The sequence below is a fragment of the Bos indicus genome, chromosome 2 (assembly GCF_029378745.1).
Source record: "Bos indicus isolate NIAB-ARS_2022 breed Sahiwal x Tharparkar chromosome 2, NIAB-ARS_B.indTharparkar_mat_pri_1.0, whole genome shotgun sequence".
Taxonomy (NCBI): domain Eukaryota; kingdom Metazoa; phylum Chordata; class Mammalia; order Artiodactyla; family Bovidae; genus Bos; species Bos indicus.
The window spans coordinates 60,920,818-60,939,980 of record NC_091761.1 but is presented as its reverse complement, the minus strand read 5'-3'; the positions used below and the strand labels follow the sequence as shown (position 1 = coordinate 60,939,980).

At 42.0% G+C, this 19,163-nt stretch overlaps 1 long non-coding RNA gene across 5 annotated transcripts in view; it reads left to right on the top strand.

Moving 5' to 3' along the window:
- The window catches only part of LOC139176414 (uncharacterized), a 544,804-nt gene that overhangs the window by 425,761 nt on the left and 99,880 nt on the right, over nucleotides 1–19,163 (top strand). The window contains exon 9 of one of the 5 annotated variants that reach the window (XR_011560880.1): nucleotides 5,454–18,814. The exons of the other annotated variants lie outside the window; for them this stretch is intronic. This is a non-coding gene — a long non-coding RNA (uncharacterized lncRNA). Of the gene's footprint in view, nucleotides 1–5,453; nucleotides 18,815–19,163 lie in introns of those variants that run through there. 5 annotated transcript variants of the gene reach the window in all.

Below are 19,163 nucleotides of genomic sequence, written 5' to 3'. Positions count from 1 at the left end.
GAAATGCACACAGGTTATCTGGGAGTCTAGACACAGGAGGTGTTAGTAGGCATTGGCACAGTTTGTGCCCCCTAAGATCAGAATCCCTTGTGCCTCAGAGTAGTAGGCTGGCCTTCGGGAGTCTCTCAGAAGATGTCTGAATGAATGGAGGGGGTCTGCCATCATGGCCCCCAGTCCTGCTAGGAGACCATCTACCTCTTGCCCCACTCCCTGGGCATCAGCAGGGGCAGCCAGTTATAGGGCCCACCACTGCCCATTGAGGACAAGAGCCCAGGGACCAGTAGGAGGAGTTAGTGTTCCAAATGCCCAGGAATGGGGTATGTCATCCAAGGTGTGGGTCAGTCAGCGTGTCCTGGTGGTCACCACTCCTGGTGTTTTCACATACATCCCTTCATTGTTTCTACAGCTGCTATACTTTTTAGTGGTGGTCAAGCCAGCTGTAGGCTGATCATTGTAATCATTTATGTACATTTTGCAGATGTATGTGTTATCATTATTTTGAAATACTTGGCATAAAAAGTTGATTGAATTGAAATCTTTACATTATAAAAAAGTCAATATTACTTATCTGTCAATAAAGGAAAAGAGTTATTTGATTATTCCAATAGAGTTCCAAGGCTGATTTTTGAATAGTTGTAAAAATGATTAAAAATCTGTATCACTTCCTCATGGGAACAAAGTTTCTTACTGATGGAAACCAAGAATTTTAAGAATTGCCATTACAGTGTTGTTCCTGAGTTACAGGTAACCATTTCTAATCTGTGTGCCCCCAGGAGAATGGGGAGAGGTTATAAAAAGTATGTTCACAAACACAAATTCAAGCGTATCACTTAAATATTTGAAAACATTTTATTTGGATATTTTATATAAATTCAATATTTAATATCTTTCTGCAGTGTAAGCATTTTATTTGTCTTCTATTGATATAAATAAAATATAATGCTTTCTTCCCCCTTAAACTCTAAATATTTTTTGCTTTACCCTAGGGCATGACACAAATGATATTATTTTCTCTGAGTACTATACCATAAAAAATGTTGGGAATTTTAAAAAACAACTTTATTGAGGTATAATTTACTGACTACACAGTTCACCATTTTAAATGTGCAAGTCAGTGACTTGGAGTAAATTTATCAAGTCATGCAACCATCATCATCCATTTTTTAAATTTATTTTTTAAAATATTTATTTACTTGGCTGCGTAGGAGTCTTGGTTGTGGCATGCAGGATCTTTAGTGGTAGTGTGTGGGATCTCGTTCCCAGCCCAGGGATTGAACCTGGGTCCCCTGCACTGGGAGTGCAGAGTCTAAGTCACTAGACCACCAGGGAAGTCCCTCACCATCCATTTTTAGAATGTGTTCCTTATCCCAGTAAGATGAGAAGTAAGTTCTGAAGGTGAGAAGGGACCAGAAGGTATTCCTTGGGGAGGGCAAACCTTTGAGTCCTAAGGTACTTGGAGCTTGAGGGCAGGTATTAGGTTGGCCAAAAAGTTTATTTGGGTTCTTCTGTAAGATGTAATGGTAAAACCTCAATGAATTTTTTGGCCAACTCTATATAAAGGTGCTGATTTCCTAGGAGAAGCATCCCAAAGGTATGAGGAAGGCCAAGAAGGCTGGCTGCTGCTCTGGGAGGGTTTGCAGCTCAGCTTAGATGCCAGCTCTTCCAGGAAGGCATTTCTAGCTCAGTGCAGCCTGCTTCTTCTCCTGGGCTCTGGTACCCACTCCCACGGTACATGACAGATAAAGATTTTTGGTTCATGACTCTGCTCTTCCTGCTGGACTGTGAGTCTGCTCTCCCAGAACTTAGCTTCATCTCTGGCATAGAGCATGGCCTCAATTATCAGTTTGCCCAATGGATAAATGATTTTCAGCCCTTTTTGGTCTTCTCCAAAGTCCTGGGAGCTGACCAGAAACACACAGGGCGATGCCCCAGCAAATCACAGTGACTGGAGCAGAATCCAACTATCTCCATGAATGGGACCGTGGTATGGGCCAGGTGTGGAACCCTGGTTTTCAGCTGGCCCTGCTTCTGACCATTTGTCCCTCTGTGCTATCACTGCAACTTTCAGCTGTTCTATTGCCTCCAAAATGAGAGTGTGGGATCATACATTGTTTGGTGATTCCAGCTGTAAATCCCCATGATTCTGATGGTGCATCTGTCTCCCTGTGTCTAATGGAGCTGCCTGCATTTGAAGGGACAATTTCCAGGGGGCAAGGGAGATGATTGCAAGGGTTATAGCCCCTGGCTCTGTCTGGGGACTTGGTGCCATTGTGTTTGCCCAGGCTACTGCAGCCATCCCCGGACACTCTGAAGGTGACAAACAGATTGCCTTCACCACCTCAAGAAGGTATTGGCAAGGTGGCTTCTTTGGGTGCAGGAAATGTGAAGAGATTGAAAGCAAGCACATCAAGCTGTTTTTGAGTATACTTAATAGACACCTAGATGTGCAATCTGCTTTTTAAAAGCAAAGTTGCTTCACTAATAGTAACACTCCATTCTGCTTTATCACGAGACTCTCATCTCTGCTCCATACTCCCCCTCAGTGTTCTTCCGCTCACTAACCCATTTATCCTCTCTTATAAACCTGTGCTTAAAGCCAGAAGAAAATACAGCTGTGACACCACAGCAGAGCTTTCTGGTGCTGCCTCGAGCTGGCAGAGTGCTTGTGCCCATGACGCAGAAGCCTCCCCACACCCCACACTGTTTGTGTCCCAGGTGCTTCAAGTTGGTTTCTGAGGTTGGCATGAGAGCTGCTTCTTGGTGCCCAGTTGAAGAGCTTTTAGGACTCCAAAGCTGAACTCTTGGTGTTGGGGCAAGAGGGGCAACCAGAGGGGAGGCAATGACTCCCTGCCAACCCACACACATCCCTACAACTCCCTCATGGGCATCACAGGGCCAGTCTGGGCACCTAGGACAGATCAGACCTAACTGGCTTTCCTGTCTCATCCTGTTGTTTAATTAACATAACAAATCTTCGCAGCTGGTGGCTGCCCTCTGCTTCTCTTCCCCCTCCTCCTCCCTTCTGTACACTAATTAGTGCAAAAGCAGGGAGCAAATCTTCAGGCATTGATTTGCCTTTGCAGTAATGATTATTCTGGGAACAGCCCAACCTCTCCAAACAGATAAACACCCCCACCCTGAGTTTGAACCACATGCTTCCTTATAGATTTTTGGCTTTGCTAAGGCCAGGATGGAGAACCCAATTATTGAAGAGCATAATACCACATTTGTCTCCTCCGGTTCTAAAAGACAAAAGGGATTATAAGAAGGGGAGAAAACACCTTCAGGGGATGTGACTCATTTAAAGGTGCTGACTCCTCTTTGTAGAAAGTCGACCCCTCTCTGCAAAGGTGGAAACCTAGTCTGGCCAAGTGTCAAGTGGAATGTCTCAGGAAAGCCTTTGCTAACATCTCCCCATCTGTGAAGTGGTTCCCACTTCAGACAGCTCTCAGCCTTGTCAGAGTATCAGGTCCTCAGGGGCCAGGGACCTACAGAAGTCTGTGCCTGAGATGTCATCCACAGCAGTAGCCTGGAGAGAGGTCTGGGACAGGGGGATGGAGGGGGTGCTCCTTCAAGGGGTCAAGGGGTAGACAAACATTCAACCCCATTTCTGGGTCCTCACTGGGTCACTTACTAACAGACCCCTGTGGCTAGTTAGTCTCCTAGTAAGATTATATGGTAGCATGGCAACAGAAGATTTTTTGTTCTTCTGCTCATTACATGGTGTTTAAAAAATAGTGCATAGTAAGCAAAGATATCACTTTGCTGACCAAAGTTTGTATAGTCAAGGGTATGGTCTTTCCAGTAGTCATGTACGGATGTGAGAGCTGGACCATAAAGAAGACTGAGCGCTGAATAATTGATTCTTTCAAACTGTGGTGCTGGAGAAGGCTCTTGAGAGTCCCTTGTATTGCAAAGAGATCCAACCAGTCAATCTTAAAGGAAATCAAACCTAAATCTCATTGAAGCTGAAGCTCCAAAATTTTGGCCACCTGATGCGAAGAACTGACTCGTTGGAAAAGACCTTGATGCTGGGAAAGATTGAGGGCAGGAGGAGAAGAGGACGATAGAGGATGAGACGGTTGGATGGCATCACTGATTCAAAAGAGATGAACCTGGGCAAACTCCAGGAGATGGTGAGGGACAGAGAAGCCTGGTGTGCTGCAACCCATGGAATCGCAGAGTTGGACGTGACTTGGCAACTGAACAACAACAAAGTGTGCTTGTGGGGATTTCATTTATTGTGTCTTTTTTCTCCTTAGTACTCCCTCCCAGGCCTGGAGGATAATCTTCATTTTGCCCCCACTTTTACTCCCTCTGCCAAATGCACAGACACAGAGCCTTAATCATGTCACTTTCTCCCCATCTCTTCTCACACTGTTCTCACCTGCATCAGGGGTTGGGAAGATCTAGGCTCAATGTGGGAGTATTCAGTAATCAACTAGCAATGTTTGCCAGGAGAGGGGGGTGTGGATGGTGCCAAGTAAGGTATTTATTGTGCAGGTCAAGAAGCAACAGAACTGAACATCGAACAACAGACTCATTCAAAATTGGGAAAGGAGTGTGTCAAGGCTGTATATTGTCACCCTGCTTATATAACTTATATGCAGAGTACATCATGTGAAATGTCAGGCTGGATGAATCACAAGCTGGAATCAAGATTGCTGGGAGAAATATCAATAACCTCAGATAAGATGACACCACCCTTATGGCAGAAAGTGAGGAATAAAAGAGCCTCTTGATGATGAAGGTGAAAGAGGAGAGTGAAAAAGTTGGCTTAAAACTCAGCATTCAAAAACCTAAGATTATGGCATCTGGTCCTATCATTTTGTGGCATATAGATGGGGAAACAATGGAGACAGCGAAAGACTATTTTCTTGGGTTCCAAAATCACTGCAAATGGTGACTACAGCCTTGAAATTAAAAGACATTTGCTCCTTGGAAGAAAAGCTGTGACCAACCTAGATAGCATATTAAAAAAAATGCTGTCACCTGAAACACTACCCTAATTAAATCTAACTGTCTAGGGATAAAGTCCATTGATCAGAATCAGAGGTGCTTGTTAAAAATAATGATTCTCTGGTGTCTGTGATTCAGTTGGTCTGGAGTAGGGCTGAGAAGTCTTTACATTTGAAGAACCTCAGGATATTTTCATGATTGGGCATTTTAGAAACTACTGTCTAAATCATCAGTTAAAGTTCACCCTAACCTCCACAAAACTTTTATCCTTTGGCCATGAATGACCTCAAATTGTTCACTAGTTATCTTGCTCTTATATCCCCACCTGCATTCTAAGTTTATAAAATTGTAGAATTTCTAAACTCAAAGGGGCCCTAGGTTACCAAATAATCTGTTCCACCAGGGCCACATCTTGGTTAGTTTCGGGGCTAGGTCTAGAAACAGTTCAAAATTCCCTCCATTCAACGGTAATTTAAATTTTTGTTTTCCCACAGCGTCGAGGCAGGCCAGCACCTCTGCTTTTAAGAAAGATTGAGCGTGAGTACTGTTATTCTGGTGGAAGGGCTGGTGCTTACATTTGTACCTTTTGCTGCTCTGAGAAATCCCTGCCAATGGATAACTGATAAGGTGTCATGAAATGTAAGGGATCAAATGACAAAATGGTCTAAGCTATGCCCACCATAGCACCAGGTGCCTACATAGATTTAACTTTTAGGCCAGGCTCAAATCCACATCCACTGGGAGACCCTGGACCAGTATGGGGTAATTACACTTTCCTAATTCAATTATGAATCATAAGAGTTCACATTAGTGAAACATTGGCTGTTCACCAGGTGCTATGCTAGATGGATCACATGGAAAATTCGATAGGTCTAAGGAAGAAACTAAAGCTTAGAAAAAAAAATTTAAGTGAAAATGGAAATATCTCCATGTTTATATTTGTTTATTTTTTAAACTTTTTATTTTATATTGGGGTATAGCCATTTAACAATGTTGTCATACCTTCAGGTGAACAGCAAAGAAATTCAGTCATCCATATACATGTATCCATTCTCCCCTGAACTCCACCCCATCCAGGCTGCCAAATAACATTGAGCAAAATTCCATGTGCTCTACAGTAGTTTCTTGTTAGTTATCCACTTTAAATATGGCAGTGTGTACATGTATAAAACTTAAAAAATTTCACTGACCTGTCCAAAGTGAGTTGTTAGTGGTGAGGCTTGGATTTGAAGTTGGTATAATTTTTCAGTCCATTCTCTTAATTCCTGTGCTATTTTGTGTTGATGAAAAGAGATAATGTGAATAAAATGCTTAGGTTAGGGTCCAGAAGCTCAGTAAGTGGCTGTAGTCATCGTCATTGCACCCTGCTGCTTTTCAGGTGAAAAATGGCAAATACTGCTGCTGCTAATGGTTAGCAGAGAGGCCCTCAGTTCCTTTCGACACAGTACTTCCCTACATGCTTTCCTTGTAAGAATGCCCTTTAGATAAAAATAAATATGCTAATAGATTCAAGTGTCCTTTTCATGTCTCCCCTTTCTGCCCTCTGAAAAATTCTTATATGATTCAATCTAATACTATTTCATGGCACCTGTTTTCTTAGTCATTTTGGAAGTGACCTCTGGGAAAGGACTATTCTTGGTGTTATTACATTTTTTTTTTCAACCTGGAAGAGACCTTTGAAATTCTCTTAGGACAGAAGTCTCTACAATAAAGTGCTTGTACCCTACAGGATGCACAAGGTTATCCACTGGTATTGGGGGAAAAAAGTCCTAATTTAAAACCAAAGAAATTAAGGGCCATGGTGATCTTCCTGTTGTTAAGTATAACAGAATCTCCTAGACATTATTATTATAGTGACTGCATGGCTGGTGCCTGCCGACCCCCCATTCTTGAAGCATTCATCTCGCTATATTGAGTGAGGTCACTCTTGTACCTTTCTTTCTCTCTCTCTGACTGCTCTTTCTGTTTCCCAGTCCCTGTATTTAAACAAGTTAAAAAAAATTAATATATGGATTGACACAACGTCTTCACTTGCTCCAGGGATCACACATGGTAAATAGGTCCCATGTCCAAGGCAAGGGTGGAGGCTCTATAGCATGGACAAAGCTGCATCCTTGTTTCATTTCCTTCTGGCATGTTAATGCATGCTGTTATGAGTTGAATCGTTCCCTCAAAGAGGGATGTTGAAGTCCCTTAGAAAGGGATTTATTTTGAAGTAGAATTAATGTAGGAATTATTTAAGTTAGATGATGTCATATTGAATGAGGGTGGGACTCCTAATGTAGCTGGTATCATTACAAGAAGAGAAGAACAGACACAAAAGAAGGCAGCCATGTGATGATGGGGACAAGTTGGAATGGATGAATGATGTCAAGGAAGCATCAGTAAGGCAAGGAATACCAGGAATTGCCAGCAAACGCCAGCAGCTAGAAGAGGTGAGGAAAGAGGGTGCCTGCTGATGCCCTGATTTGACTTTTAGCTTCCAGAACTGTAAGCCAATACATTTCTGTTATTTTAAGCCCCCTAGTTCGTATCAGTTTGTTATGGCAGCCACAGGAAACCAGGTAACTGTGTAGGTATTGGGTTGGCCAAAAAGTTCATTCAGATTTTTCCATTACAGCTTACAGAAAAATCTGAACAAACTTTGGTCAATGCAATAGATTTACAAATTGTGTTTTTCTGCTTAAATAAAGCTATCCTCCAGCAAACGGGCAGTCTGCAAAGACAGCCCTGATGCAATGTCAAGTGGACCTCAGGGATGTGGCACCACGGCCCCTCTCTCCATCAGCTGCTGTTGTGAGGGAAGATTAATGACAGTGCCATCAAACCTGGTAGGAAGTCAGCCAAAATGTCTTGAAATTATCAAGGCATTTGATCTATTGATTATCATCTACTGTTTTTATGATAATCATTCCTTGTTGTTTCTGTTCAGTCACCCAGTCGTGTCCGACTCTTTTCAACCCTGTGGACTGCAGCACGCCAGGCCTCCCTGTCCTTCGCCATCTCCCAAAGTTCATCCAAGTTCATGTTCACTGCATCGGTGATGTCATCCAACTGTCTAATCCTCTGATGCCTTCTTCTCCTTCTGCCCTCAATCTTTCCCAGTATCAGGGACTTTTCCAATGAGTCATCTGTTTACATCAGATGACCAAAATACTGGAGCTTCAGCTTTAGCATCAGAGAAGGCAATGGCAACCCACTCCAGTGTTCTTGCCCGGAGAATCCCAGGGACGGGGGAGCCTGGTGGGCTGCCATCTATGAGGTTGTACAGAGTCAGGCACGACTGAAGTGACTTAGCAGCAGCAGCAGCAGCAGCTTTAGCATCAGTTACACTAGACCATTCAGGTATGACCTAAATCAAATCCCTTATGATTATACAGTGGAAGTGAGAAATAGATTTAAGGGCCTAGATCTGATAGATAGAGTGCCTAATGAACTATGGAATGAGGTTTGTGACATTGTACAGGAGACAGGGATCAAGACCATTCCCATAGAAAAGAAATGCAAAAAAGCAAAATGGCTGTCTGGGGAGGCCTTACAAATAGCTGTGAAAAGAAGAGAAGTGAAAAGCAAAGGAGAAAAGGAAAGATATAAACATCTGAATGCAGAGTTCCAAAGAATAGCAAGAAGAGATAAGAAAGCCTTCTTCAGCGATCAATGCAAAGAAATAGAGGAAAACAACAGAATGGGAAAGACTAGGGATCTCTTCAAGAAAATCAGAGATACCAAAGGAACATTTCATGCAAAGATGGGCTCGATAAAGGACAGAAATGGTATGGACCTAACAGAAGCAGAAAATATTAAGAAGAGATGGCAAGAATACACAGAAGAACTGTACAAAAAAGATCTTCACGACCCAGATAATCACGATGGTGTGATCACTGCCCTAGAGCCAGACATCCTGGAATGTGAAGTCAAGTGGGCCTTAGGAAGCATCACTACGAACAAAGCTAGTGGAGGTGATGGAATTCCAGTTGAGCTATTCCAAATCCTGAAAGATGATGCTGTGAAAGTGCTGCACTCAATATGCCAGCAAATTTGGAAAACTCAGCAGTGGCCATAGGACTGGAAAAGGTCAGTTTTCATTCGAATCTGAAAGAAAGGCAATGCCAAAGAATGCTCAAACTACCGCACAATTGCACTCATCTCATACACTAGTAAAGTAATGCTCAAAATTCTGCAAGCCAGGCTTCAGCAATATGTGAACCGTGAACTTCCTGATGTTCAAGCTGGTTTTAGAAAAGGCAGAGGAACCAGAGATCAAATTGCCAACATCCGCTGGATCATGGAAAAAGCAAGAGAGTTCCAGAAAAGCATCTATTTCTGCTTTATTGACTATGCCAATGCTTTGACTCTGTGGATCACAATAAACTGTGGAAAATTCTGAAAGAGATGGGAATACCAGACCACCTGATCTGCCTCTTGAGAAGTTTGTATGCAGGTCAGGAAGCAACAGTTAGAACTGGATATGGAACAACAGACTGGTTCCAAATAGGAAAAGGAGTATGTCAAGGCTGTATATTGTCACCCTGTTTATTTAACTTATATGCAGAGTACATCATGAGAAACGCTGGACTGGAAGAAACACAAGCTGGAATCAAGATTGCTGGGAGAAATATCAATAACCTCAGGTTTGCAGATGACACCACCCTTATGGCAGAAAGTGAAGAGGAACTCAAAAGCCTCTTGATGAAAGTGAAAGTGGAGAGTGAAAAAGTTGGCTTAAAGCTCAACATTCAGAAAATGAAGATCATGGCATCCTGTCCCATCACTTCATGGGAAATAGATGGGGAAACAGTGGAAACAGTGTCAGACTTTATTTTTCTGGGCTCCAAAATCACTACAGATGGTGACTGCAGCCATGAAATCAAAAGACGCTTAATCCTTGGAAGGAAAGTTATGACCAACCTAGACAGCATATTCAAAAGCAGAGACATTACTTTGCCAGCAAAAGTCTGTCTAGTCAAGGCTATGGTTTTTCCTGTGGTCATGTATGGTTGTGAGAGTTGGACTGTGAAGAAGGCTGAGTGCTGAAGAATTGATGCTTTTGAACTGTGGTGTTGGAGAAGAGTCTTGAGAGTCCCTTGGACTGCAAGGAGATCCAACCAGTCCATTCTGAAGGAGATCAGCCCTGGGATTTCTTTGGAAGGAATGATGCTGAAGCTGAAACTCCAGTACTTTGGCCACCTCATGCAAAGAGTTGAGTCATTGGAAAAGACTCTGATGCTGGGAGGGATTGGGAGCAGGAGGAGAAGGGGACGACAGAGGATGAGATGGCTGGATGGCATCACTGACTTGATGGACATGAGTCTCAGTGAACTCTGGGAGTTGGTGATGGACAGGGAGGCCTGGCGTGCTGGGATTCATGGGGTTGCAAAGAGTTGGACACGACTGAGCGACTGATCTGATCTGATCTGATTCCAGTGAATATTTAGGGTTGATCTCCTTGAAGATTGACTGGTTTGATGTCTTTGCTGTCCAAGGGACTTTCAGGAGTCTTCTCTAGCACTACAGTTTGAAGGTACCACAGTTCAAAGGGATCAATTCTGCCTTCTTTATGGTTCAGCTCTCACAACCGTATGTGACTACTGGGGAAGACCATAGCCTTGACTGTATGGACCTTTGTTGGCAGAGTACTGGGTCTGCTGTTAAACACACTATCTAGGTTTGTCATCCCTTTTCTGTGAAGAAGCAGTCATTTGATTTCATGGGTGCAGTTACCATCTTCAGTGATTTTGGAGCCCAAGAAGAGAATATCTGTCTCTACTTCCACCTTTTCTTCTTCTGTTTGCCATGCAGTAATGGGACCAGATGCCATGATCTTAGTTTTCGTAATATTTAGTCTTAAGCCTGCTCTCTCACTCTTCTCCTTCACCCTCATCAAGAGGATCTTTAATTCCTCTTCATTTTCTGCCATTAGAGTGGTATCATCCTCATATCTTAGGTTGTTGATGTTTCTTTTGCCTATCTTGATTCCAGCTTGTTAACTCATCCAGCCCTGCATTTCTCATGATGTGCTAAGCATATAGGTTAAACAGACAGGGTGACAGCAGATAGCTCTGTTTTACTCCTTTCTTGATCTTGAACCAATCAGTTGTTCCATACAGGGTTTTAACAGTTGCTTTTTCACCTGCATACAGGTTTCTCAGGAGACAGGTAAGATGGTCTGGTATTCCCATCTCTCTAAGAGCCTTCCACAGTTTGTCATGATCCACATAGGCAAAGGCTTTAGTGTAGTCGATGAAACAGAAATAGATGTTTTTCTGAAATTCCCTTGCTTTCTCTATAATCCAGCATATGTTGGCAATTTGACCTCTAGTTCCTCTCCTTTTCTAAACCCAGGTTGAACATCTGAAAGTTCTTGGTTTGCATAATGCTGAAGCCTAGCATGCAAGATTTTAAGCATGACCTTGCTAGCATGGGAGATGAGTACAATTGTTCAATAGTTAGCACATTCTTTGGTACTACCCTTCTTGGGAATCTGGATGAAGATTGACCTTTTCCAGTCCTGTGGCCACTGCTGGGTCTTCCAGATTTGCTGACATAATGAATGCAAAACCTTGATCAGTTCAGTTCAGTCACTCAGTCATGTGCGACTCTTGGTGACCCCATGGATTGCAGCACACCAGGCCTCCCTGTCCATCACCAACTCCCATAGTTTACTCAGACTCATTTCCATTGAGTCGGTGAAGCCATCCAACCATCTCATCCTCTGTCGTCCCCTTCTCTTCCTGCCTTCAATCTTTCCTAGCATCAGGGTCTTTTCTAATGAGTGTTCTTTGCAGCAGGTGGCCAAAGTATTGGAGTTTCAGCTTCAACATCAGTCTTTCCAATGAATATTCAGGACTGATTTCCTTTAGGATGGACTGCTTGGATCTCCTTGCAGTCCAAGGAACTCTCAAGAGTCTTCTCCAACACCACAGTTCAAAAGCATCAATTCATTGGTGCTCAGCTTTCTTTATAGTCCAACTCTCACATTCATACATGACTACTGGGAAAACCACAGCTTTGACTAGATGGAACTTTGTTGGCAAAGTAATGTCTCTGCTTTTTAACATGCTGTCTAGGTTGGTCGTAAAACCATGATGGCATCATCCTTTACAGATTTCATCAGCTGGAAAAGTTCTGCTGGAATTTCATCATATCCACTATCTTTATTAACAGCAGTGCTTCTTAAGGCCCACTTGACTTCACACTCCAGAATGTCTGGCTCTGGGAGACCAACCACACCATTGTAGTAATCTGGTTCATTAAGATCTTTTTTTATACAGTTTTCTGTGTATTTTTTCCATCTCTTCTTGATCTCTTCAGCACCTACAAGGTCTCTACCATTTTTATCCTTTATTGTGCCCATTGTTGGGTGGAATGTTCCCTTGATGTTTCCAGTTTTCCTGAAGAGATCTCTAGTCTTTCTCCTTTTGTTATTTTCTTCTATTATTGAGCATTGTTCATTGAAGAAGGCATTCTTGTCTCTTCTAGCTATTTTTTGGAACTTTGTATTTCATTGGATATACCTTTCCCTCTCTCCCTTGGTTTTTGCTTCTCTTCATTCTTCCGCTATTTGTAAAGCCTCCTCAGATAACCACTTTGTCTTCTTGCTTTTCTTTTTCTTTGGGTTGGTTTTGTTTGCCACCTCAATTCTTACCTCAGTTCTTATTAGGCCTTGAGGTATTAGGTGATGATGGTATGAAGCCATTATAATCAAAAGGACATTTGATATTCCTTATTTAATCTTTCTTTCATCCTATTAAATATTTTATTTTTATACCTTTTAATGATAAATGAACTGTTTCTTCATTAAACCCCTTATAAATGAAAGGCTAAATAAATGCATATATATTGGCGGTATGTGCTCATTTTTTAACAGTGATTGGGTACATGGCCAAGTCAACACCCACCCCACTTTGATGCATGAGGAAGCAGGTGTGGGATGGTTATGTGAATTAGCTACCCAAGGTCACAACTTGAATTTGGTTCTTCTGCATTCAGACTGAGGTCAAGCTTCTATACCATTTTCTCTCCCTCAAGGGTGTAGTGAGATGCATACTTTGCCCAATTTTAGTATCAGGAGGCCTTGGGCAATTTTAACTAAGATGTTTCTGTTTAGCAAACCTTGTAGGAAGCAGAGATGTTTCAGCAGGGGCAGGCAATGGGGACTTGGAATTCTGGCTTTGCTTCCAACTAGTTGTGTGGCCTTGGGCAGGTACTCTGACCTCTCTGATCCTCATTTTCTTTAATTATAAGATGCTGACAGTTGTGTTTTTGGCATAGGAAATAAAGAATAAGTTATATATGATTGTCAAAGTGTAAACTACATGCTAGTGGTAAAGTCTAGTAGTAAGAGTTGATGTTACTGTTGAGATTATAAGAGATACAGTTCTGTCTTATATATGGAGAGGTTCCTGCAGACCAGTGGGTAAGACTCATGTCCAGATGTGAATATGATTCTCCTAACTGGTCATGTGAACAGAGGTGGCATGGGGTTGCAAGTGGCACCCCAGTTCAGGGAGCCCAGTGATGGCTTCTGTGGACTGACATTGGCTGGGTGGGAGACCTGTAATTCCTACTCCCTTTCCTCAAGTTCTGGTCACATTCTTGGTGCTAAGAAATCTGCATGGCTAAACAGGGGTCACTTATTGCTCTTGTCTTGGCCACAGGCAAGTGTCTTGATAGAAAATTCCTCTCTCTCACCTCTGTCCACTCCCTCCACTTTTGCCTATCAACTGCCCAACCAAGAGCCGTAGAGACCTCCTCATTGTCAGGTCCAGTGGATTCCTCTTGGGAGTTACCATGACCTCTTGGCCATCTTGCCTCTGTTGGTTACTGTTCGGGATCATTTGATCCCTTCCTTCTTCTGGAAGCATCCTCTCTCAATTGAGGAACACCACGCTCTCTTGAATTTCCTCCTTTCTGTGGACACCACTTCTCACTCTCTTTTGCTGGCTCATATTCTCCTACTCTGCGTATCCTGGGACTTCTCTCAGTGCTACCCAGGCCTCTGTTCTTCCTGAACAATCCCATCTATGGGCTTGGCTTCCAATACCCTTGGCATCACTGATTCTCAAACAGAGGGAGGGCTGTCAGAAGTTACCTGCCAGGAGAGAGGCTTTTTCAAATTGCTCATACCACTGTAGGGGTTCTGAACGTACAACCTCTCTCTGACATTCACTATCACAGTGGTCCTTTTGGGGATGGTGGTTCCTCATTTGTATGTGATGTGTATATATGTTGAGAAACTCTAATTTCATGCTGACAGATCCCAATTCATCAGCTACATCATGTGCATGTAGGTTCCAATACACATATCCACTTGGATGTCCACTAAGCACATCCACTAAGCACACTCAGTCTGACCCAAGTGATACTTAGCTCTTCCATAACCTTGCTCTTTTCCTTGCATCTTCACTTTCAGCGAATAGTACTACCATTCAAACAGTTGCTCAAGCCAAAATTTGGTTATCATCCTTGCTCGTCTTGTTCTGTTACTCCTGATCCAGTGCCCACAATAACCAAGCCCTTGTGAATCCACCTCCAAAATATCATTTGCCTCAGATCATTTCTCCTCTTTCCCATGGATGTTACCCTCCTCACTTCTGCCCCCCAGTCCATTATTTACATAGCCTTCTCAATGCAGTCTCATTGTGGCAGTCCCCTGACTGAATGCCCTATTGCCCTCGAGCTTCAGCTGGGCTCTGCCCCCCTCTCTGGCCTCATTTCTTGCTTCTTCTCACCATGCTCCACACATTCTGGTCATACTTAGGGAGACCTATAGTTGATTGTCCAGACAAAATAATACTTGCAAATGTAAGAGGGTATTGTTAATGATGATTCTGGGACAGTAAGAGAGAACTACAACTCTCCCAAGAAAAGCAGGAGGTTCAGTTAACGCAAATCATACTGAAATTTTAGTTCCTCACACATGCTTTTTTTTTTTTTTCCATCCATAGAGCTTGATTTTTATGTCCCTTTGTGGCCTTCCTGGGACCCCCATCCCCTCTGTGTGTTCTCCTAGCCTCCTGTACCTAACCCATTTGGCATGCAAAAGACTGAGGTTTTAGCTGTCTCTCATCCCACCCTCATCTGAGAGAAAAAAAAAGAAGTCAGATTCGATCTCAGGTTGCTTTAATGCTTTTACCACTCTGTAAACTGCTTTTCCCAGCACAACCCTGCCCTCTTTTTAAGTAAGAAAGAGTAGATTTCAGGCTTAGATTCATCATGTGAGTGACAGACTCTAGCTAGAAATTTTAAATGTCATCTTGTTTTCATTTATTTACTGATGTTTATGTTCTCTTTATAACAAGTAATGCTGATTTTCTATTTGTGCTAATGACATAGTGTTTTCTTTCCAAATGAACTTGCTAAAGAAAAGGAGTCAACTGAAATAAAAGCAGTACATTAATAATAGCCCTGTTGATATATGAATATGGACAGATTTCATGACATCTGGGACCTCTTTTAAGAATAAGGACATTTTCCTATCTTGAGATAATAAATTCTATTATCATACCTAAGAAAATTAGCATAGCAAAGTCTATAACTTTTATTCTAAACATTGACATTTAAAAATAAATCTCCTACATTATTCTCTTAAATCTGTTCAGTGGAATCTAAAAACCCAAGGAATTTGATACTCATCACTAACTATTTTTGAATATATAAACAAACTTCCCTTTAGCATTTGAATATTTTACATCTTTATTTTCTATCTATTCTGCTTATTCCACAAAATCTTATCCTAATGTATGGTTGTTTATGCTTGAAAGTTTTTTATTGATCATTCTGTCATGTTCTTCTAAAACAAACAAAAAATGCACCAATTAAAATTGAGTCCTTTCTTCATATCCTGTGATCATAAAACTCCAAGTACTAAAAACTTCTTCGTGATTGAGTTATCATTATAATTAGTAGTAGTAGTACACAGATGCACTATTAGTGTGCTATTGACCACAGCATCATAATAACATCCTAATTTGAATATTAGTCAAAAATAGTATAAAAAAAGTTTTGCAAAGACACTTCCTGAATGACGTGATTGGGCTTCTAACAATGAGTTCCTGTATTCATGGGTAAGTATGACTTATAGCTGGGAAGAGGCAGGGTGCTGCATCAATTCTATTCCTATTTTTTATAGATGCAAATAAAAAATTTCACATAAAATAAATAGTTATGGAAGAAGATTTATGATATCAGTTTGAATTCCTTCACATTATATGACAACAATCACATAGTGATATACCACAAAATTTATTTTAATAATGATACATCATTTGCCAGCTCAGTTTGGCCCTCTTCCAATTTTATTAAAAGCAAAGAATTGGAAATAGCCTGAACTGCAGAAGATTTGTTATCCAGCTCTTAGACTTATTCACTCTCTTGAGTTCTTGGAAATATACTGAAAAGTATATATTAACCTTTATCAAGTTATTATTAATGATACTTATTATTTTCACCTAAAGCCATCATCTTTAACCTGCTATACTTATAAGTTATTGAGAAAATAAAATATTGGACATTGCAATACACTTGCCAATACATTTTTTTTTAATCAAATGACAAAGCTTCAAATGCGTTTGTGTGAAACTGTGGAGTTACAGGTTTTAATTTATGGAAAATGTCCACCATGGTCAAGCGCATCAGCCGCATCTACTTGCTTCCTACCAGAAAACATCTGACTTCATTTTTCAATTCAAGTAGACATTTCTGTGTCTCCTCTCTCACTTCTGGTCTAATTCTAAGGAAGAGAGAGAGAGAGTGGAGTGATACCTGGATCCTGGAAGCTTGCTGCCTGGTGACGTAAGGTCTGTGCTGACTCTGCTTTGCTCCCAGCCTCAGGACCTGTGTTTTCTCTGATGCATGTTGGGGATAAAGAGGAGAGGACGTTAAGTAGAAGTTTTGAACGTTTGAATTGAAACTTCCTTTGTTGCTTCTACTCAGTCATCCCGTTGTTTTGATGTCTGACCCTCTTCCTTTATTTAGGGCCTGAGCCAAGGACCACCTGGGATAAATCCCATGGAAAAAGTCAGGCCAGGTGAGAGGGCTGAGGTTGGTAGTAAGCCTTGGGTGACGAGGCAGAGAGGTGGCAGAGGGGGACAAAGAGACTGGCAAGAAGCTTCTAACCTAACATGGCCACAGTGAAGATATGTGAGGGCAATCCGAAAATGGATTTTCCTTAAAAGTACTAATGGTTGTGGTTCCCTTGGAGAGGTTTCTAGTCCTCCCCCTGACTCCCACCCTCTATGCATCTACCCTCCATGAAGCCTGCTAGGCTAGCAGAATAGCTTTGCTGAAGTCTGGGTTGAGGATGAGATGGGGGAAGGGGAGATGGAAACAGATGGGTCCAGTGGAAGTCCCTGCTCCTGGGTATGCTGACTCTGACTAACCCAAGAAAACCCTAGGATCCTGCCCTGCACTTGACAATGTCCACGTGGCTGGGAGGAGTGTGAGTCCAGCCAGGCTGGCCTGGCTAGTCCTCTCTTCGTTATTGAGAATACCCTTTGTCCACTGAGGCAAAGCTTTTGACTTTTATTTTCTTGGGAACTGTCAACAGTTTTAAAAATCCCCTGCCCTCAGTTTTATTGAGATATAATTGACACATGGCATTGTATAAGTTTAAAAAGGTGTGATTTGACTTAAAAATCATACCTTGAACTTATGATTTGACTTATATATCTTGTAAAATGACTACCATAATAAGTTTAGGTAATATCCATCATCTCATTTAGATAGTGCTGAGACCTCTTAGTATTTACTCTATAACAATTTTCATATGTACCATTCAGCAGTGTTAAATGTAGTCATCTTATTGTGTATTATGTCCTTAATTCTTCCTTATAACCAGAAGTTTGTGACTTTTGATTACTTTCAAATGATTCCCCCTTCCCCCATCTCCCAGTTCTGGTAACCACAAATCTGATTTCTTTTTCTAGAAGTTCAGTTTTTTCTTTCTTTTTTTAATTAAGATTCCATATATATGAGATCATACAGAGTTTGTCTTCCTCTGATTTCTTTTTAACTTAGCATTATACCTTCAAGGTCCAGATCAGATCAGATCAGTTCCTCAGTTGTGTCCGACTCTTTGCGACCCCATGAATCGCAGCATGCCAGACCTCCCTGTCCATCACCAACTCCCAGAGTTCACTGAGACTCATGTCCATCGAGTCAGTGATGCCATCCAGCCATCTCATCCTCTGTTGTCCCCTTCTCCTCTTGCCCCCAATCCCTCCCAGCATCAGAGTCTTTTCCAATGAGCCAACTCTTCGCATGAGGTGGCCAAAGTACTGGAGTTTCAGCTTTAGCATCATTCCTTCCAAAGAACTCCCAGGGCTGATCTCCTTCAGAATGGACTGGTAGGATCTCCTTGCAGTCCAAGGGACTCTCAAGAGTCTTCTCCAACACCACAGTTCAAAAGCATCAATTCTTCGGCACTCAGCCTTCTTCACAGTCCAACTCTCACATCCATACATGACCACAGGAAAAACCATAGCCTTGACTAGACGAACCTTTGTTGGCAAAGTAATGTCTCTGCTTTTGAATATACTATCTAGGTTGGTCATCACTTTCCTTCCAAGGAGTAAGCGTCTTTTAATTTCATGGCTGCGGTCACCATCTGTAGTGATTTTGGAGCCCAGAAAAATAAAGTCTGACACTGTTTCCACTGTTTCCCCATATATTTCCCATGAAGTGATGGGACCGGATGCCATGATCTTCGTTTTCTGAATGTTGAGCTTTAAGCCAACTTTTTCACTCTCCACTTTCACTTTCATCAAGAGGCTTTTTAGTTCCTCTTCACTTTCTGCCATAAGGGTGGTGTCATCTGCGTATCTGAGGTTATTGATATTTCTCCTGGCAATCTTGATTCCAGCTTGTGTTTCTTCCAGTCCAGCGTTTCTCATGATATACTCTGCATATAAGTTAAATAAGCAGGGTGACAATATACAGCCTTGATGAACTCCTTTTCCTGTTTGGAACCAGTCTGTTGTTCCATGTCCAGTTCTAACTGTTGCTTCCTGACCTGCATATAGGTTTCTCAAGAGGCAGATCAGGTGGTCTGGTATTCCCATCTCTTTCAGAATTTTCCACAGTTTATTGTGATCCACACAGTCAAATGCTTTGGCATAGTCAATAAAGCAGAAATAGATGCTTTTCTGGAACTCTCTTGCTTTTTCCATGATCCAGCGGATGTTGGCAATTTGATCTCTGGTGCC